The sequence below is a fragment of the Gossypium arboreum genome, chromosome 6 (assembly GCF_025698485.1).
Source record: "Gossypium arboreum isolate Shixiya-1 chromosome 6, ASM2569848v2, whole genome shotgun sequence".
NCBI lineage: Eukaryota > Viridiplantae > Streptophyta > Magnoliopsida > Malvales > Malvaceae > Gossypium > Gossypium arboreum.
In genome coordinates, this window is record NC_069075.1 from 18699340 (window position 1) to 18713102 (window position 13763).

The window sequence follows — 13763 nt, forward strand, 5'->3', positions numbered from 1 at the left end:
GCTACTGCTTCTGGAAGATTCAGGGAGCGTCTGTCCAGTTCCCCAAAATCGAGATGGTCATCAATGCTCTGTCTCAGGTCATCAATGCACCACGACCCTTCAGCTCGGCCACCGATCACGCCTCCACCAGTGGGCCAAAATTTCAGCACCGTGTTAGGGCCATTTCCACCGATCGTGCCGAATCATCGTCAGCACGAGTCCATGCCAGCAACCTCCGTGATTTTCGCGGTCATCTGCAAAAAATAGAAGGAAATCAAAACAAATAAAATCAGCAGATAGACCTAAATAGATATGGAAAGAAATCTAAGATTTCTTTCCAAAACAGAATAGCTTCTAGGCTATAAAGCCTTCTTTAAACCTGCAAAGGGGAGGGGACTTACGTTTTTTTACACACATAGGTAGAGATTTACACACTTACACACGCAAAGATTTTTACACACACACAGAGAGAAAAACACCAGAGATACACCACAAAGATATTGTACACCAAATATTTTTGCAATAATAAACCAGAAAGATTTCACGAGAAACGAAGGTGATCTATTGTTCTCTTTCTACTTTTATTTTATTTTTTTATTTTATTGCAAGCAATCTACATATAATACATTGAAAAACTGAGGAGAAAGAAGTACCTTTTAGATTCGCCGAGAAAAGCGAAGCTTTTCGAATCCTGACCGCCGTGTGTGGCGAAGTTGGTGACGGTGCGTGAGGCTGAGCATGGAGGTCCGATGAACGGAGCAGACCGGCCTAGGGCCGGAGCTCAGAGGACGGGGAAGAATTTCAGAGGTTTTTTTTTTCTCTCACAAGGGATTAAAATGATTTTTGAAGCTGAAGTTCAGATTATATAAGAGAGGGATGCGACGTCGTTTTGGAATGACCGTTTAGTGACCAAAACAGTGTCGTTTCAAGGCCCAAGATCCGCGCGTTGATCTGTGTGACCCGAGAAGGATCCGCGTGTTTTCGACAAAAGGGTTATTTGTGCAATTGATCCCTCCGCGTTTTCAACATTTGCAATTCCATTTTATTATATTTATAATTTGCCCCTAATATTTTATGCTTGTTTCAATTTAGTCCCAACAGCTTCTTTAAGGTTTATCCCAGGAACGACATCGTTTTAAGGAGGAGGGTTTAATTACCCTATGAGTCCCTCACATTTTGCGCGCATTTCTCTAAGGGTCCCTAATTTATTATATATATTTTTTAAATTTTGCCCCATGTAGATTTTAAAAATTTAAAATTAGCCCTATGTTTTATTTATTTTTATAATTATTTATTTTATTTTCTTATATTATATGTTATATGATTATTTTATTATATGTTATTTATTTTATATATTATTATTACATATTATTTATTATATATTTTATACATATTAGTATTTTATATTATTATTTATATATATTATTATCCTTAACTATTATATTTTATTAATTAATTATTTATATACTATATATTATTGTAATTTTGAACCTATATACTTTTATATTATATATTATATAATTATTTTATTTACTATGTAAATTATTTATTTTATATATTATTATTATATATTTTGAAATTATTATTAAAATATTATATTTGTATTATATGTTTATTATATTATTAATTACTTATTTTTTATTATGTGTTATTTTATTCTAAATTATCTTTTTAATTATTTTATTATATAAATTAATTCTTTTATATTTTTATTATTTAAATACCAAATGCTAATTTAAAATTATTTTTAAGCGTTGTATTTTTATTTTAGAATTGATATATATATATATATATATATATTATCATTCTTATATATATTAATGTATTATTATTATCTTTGTATGTATATATTAAGTATCATGCATTATTTTATTCATGAATTTATTTGAATATATGTTGGCATTATATGTTTTATTATTCGTATAAGTGTTTTATTTATTTATCTTTAAATGTATATTACCTATCTTATTTGTATATAATTTCTGTTTTAAAATTTTCCATGCTTCATTTTTAAATGTATGTAGGATTGTTATGTTAGCTATATTCGTACTTATATATTATTCACATTTGTCATGTATGGTTATTATGTTAGCTATATTTCCCACGTATTATTCATGTTTGTATAAAGATGCTAGGTTATTTTGTAACATATATTGTTGTAATAGTTATGCTTTAGTATGATATGTTATCCTCATGCATCGATTAAAAGATATTCAAAAGTTAAAAAAAAGGCAATGTTTGATATTTGGGAGCTCCGAGGAAAGTAGTGCTCTAACTTACTGGGTTGGACTCTCCTCGGTGAATTCGAATAGTAAAGCACCATTCTAAGTGTTTTTTGAGATTTTAAGTATAAACAACTATTTTGAGGTTTCAAAGCGTTGTGTCCTAACTTACCGGATATGCGTTTTGTTATTTCAAAATAGAAATTTTTAAATGACGAACTTAGTCTCGAATGCTTTGAAATATTGTGTCCTAACTTATTGGATGTGATATTTTGATTCATTTGAGATAAGTAAGGCTTAGTTTTCAAAATCAAGACATTCTAATTCAAAAAAGGATTACATCTTAAAACTTTCAAATTTCTGACATTAAAGAAGTTTGAATAATCGATTAGGTACCAATTTTGGGCGTTACGAGGGTGCTAACCCTTCCTCGTACGTAACCGACTCCCGAACCCGTTTTTTGAATTCGTAGACCAAAACTAATGATTTTAAACAAAATGATTTGTTGGTGATCCAATCACACCTAAAAAGATTGGTACGACTCCCGTTTTCGTTTCTCTTAAAGTTGATTCCCATTTTCCAAAACTCGATTTAAAAATGGTTTCGACAAAGTATAAAAATGGTTAAAATAATAAATGAGAAATGAGAAATTTTAAAATGATTAATATATAAAACATACTATATGATATGATAACTTAATATATTCATAATAATAATATGTTAAATAGGAACAAGATTTTATAACAAATTTAAAAACGTTAGATATTAAACATTATATATTTTATAAATATGCATATATTATTTAATAATAATTTTAAAAGTTTCTTAAAATATACATAATTTATAATAAAAATATAAAAAAGGAATAATATGCAATAAGATATGTAACATATAATAGAATTTATAAAGAAAATATATATAATAATATAAATAATATGACATATGTATTATTTAATAATAATTTTAAAAATTTAAATTTTTTACAATTAATAAATAATAAAAGAATATATAATTTATAATAAAATAAAAATGTAAGGAATAATGTACGTAGTAAAATATATAATATAATAAAATTTATAAATAAAATGTATAATAATATAAATAATATAATGAATAATTATATAAATAAATAAAAATAAGATATATACTATTTATATATAACTAATATTTATAAAAATAAATAATATACATAGTATTTAAAATAAATTAAATATATAAAAAGGATTAAAATTGAATTTTAATAAAAAATCTTGGATTAATTACAAATAAATAAAAAATTTTGGGGCTTAATTGAAATGCGCATTAAAAACTGGGGGACTCACTGGGCAATTAGCCTTAATTCCCTAAAACGACGTCGTTTCCCAGAATAGGCTTCAATAGCCATTAGGATTAGATTGAATTAATCGTAAAAAGATTGGGGTCAATTTAGAATAAAAATAAAATGAAATTGTAAAGATTAAAAATGCGGAAGGATTAATTGGGGAATTAGCCAATTTACCAAAAACACGCGGATCTTATCCGGGTTTCAGGTCAACACGCAGATCTTGGGCTTAAACGGTGCCGTTTTGTTACTTATCAGATTAAGTAAAAACGACACCGTTTCTATTATGCTATTTAAGTCATTTTTTGGCCCAAAACTCATTTTAGAAACTGTTTAAAAAAAAAAACTTTGAAACTCTCTGAAATGGGAGAGGAGAGGGCAGTCTGGGCTCCAGTCTCCGACTACTGGGCAACACATGCCCACGCACCGTACGCGGTGGTCGGAAGGTTAAAAACCTTCGTCCTTCCAGGCGAAACATAGGTAACCTTCTTTCTTTAAATACTAACAACCTCTTTCAAGAAAAAATAATTCATAAGCATTTTAAAAAAAATAACAGAAACGAATAGACAACTGAATCACCTTTTTAAAAAATGCCTTTATTTCTTTCTTCACTGTATATGCGTATCTTTTTTTATTATCTATTTTTGTATGTATATAAAAAAAGGGTCCTGTTACAGTAAAATCATTCGGCTTTTTATAACCTCTATTTACAAATCTGTATATTCTCTGCTCGATTCTTGCCATGTTTGCTGTGCTTTTCTTTCTCTTTTTGCAGGTGACAGCGAGAAATCCTGTAGTGAATGCGCCGATTATGGCGCGATACGGAGCCGGAGTCACTGCGCTGATGGAGGGCCACTAGAACGACGCGAGACGAAGAGGCGCGACGATTAGGTGTTTGTGGCGCGAAGCTTCTGGAAACCCTAGGGTTTCCAGATTCGATTTAGGCACTGAGCCTTGCTAGTTTGTGTCTGGTTTGGGTATTTGGGGCTATTGGGTTTTAGGTATTTGGGCTAAAGGTTTTGGGTCATCTGTTGGGCTACCAATGTAAACGGGTTTGGGCTATCAGGCTAAGGGTTTTTTAATGTAACCGAGTATGGGCTATCGGGCCCTTTAGGCCTGTTTATTTGTAATTTGGACATTTCAATAAGGACATTTATTTATTTTAATTTACAAATTTTGTTTATTTCATTGCATGGGCTCGGGTAAATTTGGGCTATTACAAAATGAATCGTGGTTTTTTATACAAAAAAAAGCTATAAGGTTTTTACTTCAAGACTAATCAAAATTCTCCTAAAATGCTTAAGCACGTAAATGTTTTCAAGTAAATTGGTTTTGATTTTAGTAACACAATTAAGCTGTGATTTCAGAAAATCGATATGTTTTTCAAAAGAGTCATACAATTAAATTTTCTGTTCGTTCAAGTTGGATTCCATCAAAGTTAAATATTTTTTTCTCTTACTTGTACGATGTAGTCTCTATGATCCGATCGTAACGTCTAGGTCAAGTATGGGGTATTACACTTAAAGGGTATGATCTTGAGACATAGACCTCAATGTCTCAAGACATGTTCACTTTGAAACAAAAATACCAAAATTGGGGAGGCTTATCTCGAGATATGGAGTTCCCTATCTCGAGGCAAATGTTGAATTTTGACAATTAGAGTTTAGATTCGAATCCTAACTCCATTGGTGACCCTATACAATCCTTAATTGTATTAAAAGAGACCAATCATCATCAATTAAATCTATTTATTTGAAGAAGTAAAATGATTTATTTTACCTTTGATTTAACATCATGTTTTATTAGTGGAATGATAATTCAATTAGTCTAAGTTGCTCGACAACATAATGTGATGTCTCGCATTTGGATTCGGTGACCGGACAGAGTGTGGGTGTTTGTGGGAATGTACCGCTTAGCACTAGATGCATTTCTATTCAATAGTTTCCCCTTAGAACTAGGTGTTTGTGGGAACATATCACTAGCTCATGAGCATTGGGTGTACGTGAGCTTACATTAATGTGATGGTGGAATAATCAATGTATCCATCCTTTAGTGTATGTTTGGTTAATAGTGGCTACAATATAAGTGTTATATGGTTGGCAAAAAAGTAATATGTGGTTGAATTAGACAAAAATAGTATATGATTAAGTATGAAATTGATATATGAATGATGTTATGAAATGAACCAAGATGCTTAATATTCAAAATAGGAATGTAAAGCCTTGTGGGCGTATTAGTATAATCGAGAACTGAAACAAGACAAATGAAAAGCATGTGAAAGACTGTGCATATTATGAATTAAGAGCTTAGAGGCCATTTGATACTAAATAATAACAGAAATTATTCAATATATGAAAATAATATGCATATCCCGGATGGTGCATCGATAAGTTAGCTTACGAGAATTAACTTGAAACTATGATATTTTATTAAAGGTTAAGGTAGGATTATTAAGGGTATTATTTGTTAAAATGAACTTGTCTAGAAGATATGACATGACGAATTAATAGTAAGATATGTATTATGTTTGTTTATGTGTTGAATTCAAATTATAATGACACCACTTAACATTTAATACTCAACGTGCAAACATGTTTGTTCTATATAGGTATCGTGTGGAGATAGATCTTGTTTGTATAACTTGAGGCATCCAAAGGTTTATAGCTCAACTCCATTAAAGTTTATTTTTCTCATAATGAATATTAGAAGTGTCTTAACATGTAACTAGAGTTACTAGTAATTGATGGAGTCCATTTTGTGAATTTTGAATATATGGTATAGTTGAAGTTGTAAACTAAGCAATGAGCATGATTATATCTATATAGAACATGACTAATGTAAGTTGATAGAATGTGAATGTTATTCATATGTATGGTAGGTTATTTGCTTGTCAAGTAAATTAATTTGATGTTTAAGTTTGGTAATTTATGAGCATGATAGGGTTCATGTGGTTTAAATGTGTTTTTATGAGTGCAAAAGGTATATTGAACTTGATTTATGAGTTTTACAAGTTATGATTTTGGGTCAAATTAATAGGTGAGTTTGAAGGTGATTTTTTGGTCCACGCAAAGTTGTTTCGGTACAAGTGACTAGTTGTATCAGTACAACTAAGTTAGTAAGCAAAAATGGATAGCACCAGGGACTTGTGTTGGTACAAGTCTAGGTTCTCTCCTTTTTTTGAGTTGTTTCAATCCCCGAAGAATTGTACTCGGTCTCGTTCACATCCAAACACTTAGAAAATGATTCTAAAGTTTTTAACTAATTTTAATTATCTTTCATAAATTCATATAAATATTTTAAAACTATTTTCTCAACTTGATTAAAGAAGAACAATGTTTGAGTTGTTTCGACAATAAATGTGTCATCTCGCATTCAGATTCAGAAACCATGTCAAATGTGAGGTGTCACACGATGAAACAATTTCTTACAACTTATATAATGTTTTGTGTGATTATACAAAATATTACCTTATTATAGTTTGATGATAATGATTGTGTTATTACATGTTACTTTATAATAACTTATGTCACAATTTAGCCCTTGAACTATGTATGTTTTTCTATTTGATATCTTTTTTCTTTTCATCTTATTTTGTTACCCAAACTATAATTCTATTATAGCTTTTGGTCCAAAAAGCTAATGATGTTAAAAGAAGTGGAATACCCGACCAATGAGAACATGCGATGTTTTGTTCTTTTACACATGACAATTGATAACATGAAATCCATTAAGAAATCAAATTTCAAAATAAAAAATCTAAAAATATATTAAAATATTAAAATTTAAAAACATAAAAGAATATAAAATTAATTAATTTTAAAAATTCAAAATTTTTATAATATATAAATTATATAAAGGGATAATATAATTTTTGGCTCATAAACTTGACAACTAGATCCATTTTGATCTCTTAACTTGGATTCTGTCTAGATTTTATGATGTGACCAATATTACTAGAATAGGATCGGATTGGACAGACAAAAAATTGGTCAATATAATACAATCCGAACAAAAGGTTGAATCGATTGATTCAAAAATTGTTTGAAATTAGTAAAAATAAAAAATTTGAGATAAAAATCTATAGCTTAATAGGTTGAATAGATTTAATAACTTTTAAAATATTTTAGATTTTTATGAAAGTTTAAAATATCACATTACCAATATTTAAACTCAAAATGCTAGAGATAAACAAATTTGCTTCAAGCAATTATAGGATGCACTAATTTAGTTTCTCAAGTAGTATATATAAAATAGAAAGAAGATTACTTAATAGTATTTTTCTTTTGAAAGAGTAAAAAAAAACTGAATAGATAAAACTATTCGACGAAAGCAATGTTGTTTGATCTGGTTTAGATTAGTCAATTTGAGCTGTTGGGTTAGGAATTGACTGGAGTACTAGTCCAATTGAAAAGTTAGTCTATTGATTCACGAATTGATATGAATTAATTGAAGCGGATTAAAAACTAATTAAACTGATTTTTTTTTATTTTGAATTTTTATGAATTTTTAATCGAACTGAATGAACTAGTCAAATTTGGAACTGATGGTCTGACTGGTTCGACCACCAGTTACCAGCTGCGATTCTAACAACCTTGGATAAAAAGTTAAAATATATTTTTAATTTCATAAAAAAAATAGTGAAGGCTTAATTATTATTTTTATAATAATCAAATGTTTATTTAAGTATCATCTCAACCTATTTTAATATAGAAAACAAAAATAACAAAAAAACAGTATAATGAATTTAAAATTTTATAGAAGTCATGTCGACAACGAAATATTAATAATGATAAAATATTAAATAAAATAAAATTTGATTAACGTAAAAGGTTGGTGACTAAATTATGAATTTTAAAATTTGACAATTGAAATATAACTTGTTGAAAAGTTAAGTGGTTAAAACTACAACTTATCTTCTTTTAACTTAAAAATTATAAAAGCATGTAGACAATGCTATGCGGTATGTTGGATGGTGTGGCAATATTACGTGTTGCCTAGCATATGTTCGGTATTACTATGCCACCTAATCATTAGTCTCTAATTGTTGGGTGATAATTATTTTTAATATCCTTAATATTTTTGTATAAATTGATAATTTTAATAATAGTAAATTATAAAATTAGTCACTTAATTATTAGTGTATTTTTATTTTAGTCACTCAATTATATTTTTAATTTAATCATTAACATTTTAAATTAATTTTATTTTAATCACTCACATTTTAAATTATTTCTATTTTAGCAACCCTCCGTTAATAAAGAGACAACTTTTGGTACTGACAATTCAATTCACTAATTGAATTTTCAAATTTTATTGTTGCATACCAGAATTTCCTACAGCCATTTTCGTTTTCTTTCTTTCCGCATTATATTTATATATATATACACAAACATATACAATATGTATATATGATTGTCCTGTGTATATATATTATATAAATAACTTTAATAATATGTTTTATTTGAAAATATTTTATATAATAATTAATATAAATTATATATATTACACAACATTATGTATTGAGGCTTGAAAAAACTTGAAAAACACTTAAAGTGCATGTGTTTAAGAAGATAAAGTTTCTATCTAAGGACGAAGCTAGAAAATCTTTTAGGGGACGACATTAAATTATAATTTTTATAATGGTAAAAATGTAAATTTTAAATGATTAAATCAAAATTTTATTATTTTTAAAGGGCCAAAATACAATTTTATTTTTATTAATTTTAAATTTTTAAAAATATTTAAAGAGTTAAAATAGAAATATGGGGGTCGAGGCCCTGCAAACCCCCTAAATTCACCATTGTTTCTGTGCCCAATAATATATGTCCCAAATTATTTCTCAAAATATTATCTTTTAAATAGTAATCTCAATTTTTGAATGATAATTTGAGATCCTAAGGCAACAAGTTTAACATTAGTTTGGTAGGATAAAAAGTTCTACCATCTTAGGATCCTAAATTGTTATTAATGGTGGTAACTTGATGTTAAATTTTAATAAAAAAATTCAAAGTATAATAATTTGGTGATTAATTTTATTTTATATATTATTTATGTAAAAAAAAACCCTAATTTATATGGTTAAAGAATATTATTCAACCGTTCTTGTTTGTAGTTATTGGAATCGAAAAACACTTTAAAGAGGATGCCTAATTACTATTTATACAAGATTGAAAGTTAAAAGGTTAGGATAGAGTAATACGGTTTAAACTCATTTCTAACAATAACTTTAAATACCGTTGAATACGAATTGGGGTGCCTAGTTATTCGCAGCAGTATTAAATCACCTAATCATTTTCCTAAAAGCAATTCAAACATGGAGATCGTCTAATCATCGACAATTTCTTACACTCATGTGACTAAATAGAAATTATATAAAGTGGAAGACAATCGCACTCAATTCATTCACATGCTATCTATTTTTTATTTTATAAGATTTTCATCTTTATATGCCATTATTTCAGAGGTAGGGTTTATATACTCAAAGTTCAGTATGCATTACTATATATATATATATATATATATATATATATATATATATATATATATGCATAGATAAATAGATATATATGCATAGATAAATAGATAAATAGATAGATGATCTATTGAATGAAATAGTTATTACTATCTAGAATGAAGTGTATTTAAATTGGTGGGGCATGAAACATCAATCTGGTCCCCTAACATCTTGGATAGAGGCAAAGAGGTTACCAGATGAAACTTAATTTTTGTCTCTTGAATTCAAGTTCAACTTTCCAAGCAGTCTGAAAACTGTGTGGTAATTTTATATCAAAGAAGCTGCAACTGTTAATGGTGCTGATACATCACTATCACAATGTTAATTACAACACAGTGAGTTGCCTTATTAGCGTTCTTGTCTTGTCTTGTGTAATGGGATTTTGTTTTACTTGTTGATTCTAGTTGTACAACCAGGGAAGTCAAGACAAACTTGCACAAACAGGCATGTAAGCAACTCAAGAAACTGAGAGAAAGAGAGAGAATCAACATTATCTTTACTAATTCCTTGATTAAAAAATTTCAGCCATTAATAAGAGGTTTAAACAGGCACATAGATAAAGTTGAAGATTTATCGTATTAATTTTACCTCTGACAGGCAGATTTGTGCATGTGGCTTCATGTGCAAGTAATATATACAAAATTGTATTAACAGTATGTGCAGGCAATCAAGAAATAGAGACTTAGGTTAAGAAAACCACATTACATTTAGACACTGCAATTTCTCACCAAATCATTCAGGGAAAAAACTCATCAAATAATTGAAAATTAAAATTTAGTAGATGAGTTACCAGGAAAATGAAGGTCTTACTTGTGGGTTGAGAGAGAGAAAGAGAGAGAAATCTGAAGTATCCTTAAGTAGCTGGAAAGTTATTTTTGTTGGGGAGTGAGTGATTGAAGCTGCAAGATGACCTGATGCTGAACCATATCTATGAAGCTAAGTCCAAGCAGGGTTCTTTACTTAAGACATCTAAATTAATTCCAAATTAATGACAATACCCCTATCCTCAAAATGCTTTCAGCACATAAATAATTCCTCTTCCACTCGAGAATTTTGATCCAAACTGGTCCTATACAATCTACTTAACTGCGGGTATCTCTCACCTCCGCTACACACTACATCTATATCAAGACTGGTTAAAGAATGTTACATAAAGAAGGAAAAGAAAAGAGTGATGTCTAGATTCATTACCAGATCATGCTGGCAGCTTCAACCTCTCAAACCAACATGCCTGAAAAACATCAAGGGGTTTCGGCGCCTTCACTAGGAAGGAAACTAGGGAAGACAGAAAGAAGCTATAGATTTGGCAAAGGAAGGTACACGAGACATGCATGTTTTAAGGTACCAAATCACTCGTGACGCGCCTCTGCGATCTATATATATAAAATTTAATGCAACTTTCTCCTTCTTCTTGTGCTGTTTCACAGAGAGGATTACCTAATGGAGGTTTTTCGTCCGTCCTTACAGCTATTGACACTGACTTCTTGCCCCTCAATAATATGACTAGCACGTATAAATTAATTAAGGAATTGGGACTAGTGGACCTTAAAACAAGTTAGAATAACAGTTAAAACTCATATTAGAATAGGTTAATCTTTCTACTGCTCAATAATCTGAATAAAAGGAACTGGTCAACCCAGTTAAGTCTCTTTGAGAGTACAAAAATTACTGACGATTATTCATCCTTACCCTAATTAACTTATGGTTTATGTGTTTTGGTAAAGTTATATAATTCAATTACCTAATTTTCATTAAATCAATCAAAAGTTTTGATGACAGAACACACCACGGTCTAAATCATGACATTAACTGACGTGGAATCCTATATATAAAGGGGTAAAGGCTAAAGAGGGAATTTTGTTTTTCCTTTTTTGCAAGTGAGTAGGCTAATAATACTTGTTAAAGTAGTGATTGAGGCAAGAACAGTTAGAGCATTTATTTAATTTTCCGGGTAGAAACTAGGACATTGATGGTTCAAAACAAGCATGCATGCTTGGCTTGTCGACAAGTAAAGTGTCCTTTATCTAAGCAAACAAGCAGTTTTTGTCACTAAAATTGAAAGGGTAAATCTTTTAATTTCTTGTGTTTAGTTATTTGTATGAGAACAGTAAGCCGCCTGGCATGTGCTTAGCTTTCAATGAATTATAATTAATTATATATGAAGGTTATGTAATGGCCAGGTTGGAGGAATCAGTCGAGGGAAGAGGGGCATCCTTTTGTCTTTAGCTTTGGGTGGTTTCTATGGTTGACAAACAATGATATATAGACAAAGCCCTAACGGAAGGGAAGGACCACACACCTTTTTAACACACTTTTGATTATGGATAGGGTCACATGGTTTTGCTTTGTATATTAGCTAGATGTGTTGAATCTAATTTATTTGATTAAGGAAGGTGTTGTGGTGGTTGTAAATAAAACCATTATTATATCACACTTAATTTAATAACCTCTTTTTCTTTTTACAAATTTCTATTAATTAATAAGCAAGTTTTTTCATTACTTTTGGTCCCACTTGTGTGGATAATATAGCTTATTGTTGCTTTCAAGATAGGGTTTTCCAGATGCCTTATGTTTGTTCCACACATGAGTTTATCACAGTTTTTTTTTTTTGTTCAAAAGATGATGCATCACCCATTTGCATATCATTCCTGTTTACAAATGCATAAGCCACTGTTATTAATTACCATATATTCAAATTTCTACCTATAAAGCTTCCAAATATACAAAGAAATGGGCATATAATGAAGGTTAGGTGGTAGCTTCCATGGGAAATAAGGGAGGTGTGACAACCAGAAGTTGATGGCTTTGTCTGCCTCTGCCCCTTCAATCTTTCTGTATTACAAATTTCTTCATTGGGAAAAGGATTTGTAGGTTGTCCTATATGCCTCACAGCACGTGTCTCTATCTCTCTCTGCCCTTCACTACCACCTATCGAATCTTTTTTCCTGTATTATAAAGTAAGAGCAGTTAAACACACATAGATATGCATACAATGACCTAAATGTTGGAAGCACTTTATATAGAGTTTCATACAATAATCAAATAGATTTGCACATTTCCATGTTCTGTTCTAGGGTTTTGTGAGCACAACACCTCAAAATCTGAGGTTTTTGTTGTATTCCATGGCATCGGGATTAAAGTTTGATAGTTTATCTATGTTTAGGCTTAATGATCTGCTGCATCTGTCACAAGTGCTTTTAGGTTGCTTTTAGTTTTGCCTAATTAAAAGATATATAATTTATTAGCACATAAAAATGTTATCTTCTTGAATTTGGGTTTATAATTTATTTTAGCAATTAAATTTATCATAAATAATTTTACCTCTTTACAAAAAATGAGTAAATTAATTCATACATATTAGATTAAAGAGCAAATTAGATATTTTTGTTAAAAGTTTTATCTACTTCTATTATTAACTTGAGAATTACATGTGATGTGTTACGTATATGTACCAATTTTATCAATGAAATGGATAAAATTTTAATAAAATAATTAATTTATTTTTAATCTAACATATAAAGATTAATTTATCAAAAAAATAATAAATATTATGATAAATATATCCGAAGTTTTTGAGGGAAAAGGATTTGGGATTAAATAGCTATGGATTGGACCACTCTTCTCTCGTAATAAAAAATGCAATTTTTGAAAAGAAAGATAACTGGTTCGATCCAACAACGCTATTTTGGATATAATCATCTATCTTTACTTTTATAAAAATAGATTT

The 13763-nt window shown here is 29.4% G+C and overlaps 1 long non-coding RNA gene across 1 annotated transcript; it reads right to left on the bottom strand.

Moving 5' to 3' along the window:
• Positions 1-10265: 10265 nt before the first annotated feature.
• LOC128294098 (uncharacterized) lies at positions 10266-11756 on the bottom strand. Its single transcript, XR_008284354.1, has 2 exons — positions 10847-11756; positions 10266-10501 (listed from the first exon to the last, which is right to left on the bottom strand). It is a non-coding gene; the product is annotated as an uncharacterized LOC128294098 (long non-coding RNA).
• Between the last annotated feature and the right edge of the window lie 2007 nt (positions 11757-13763).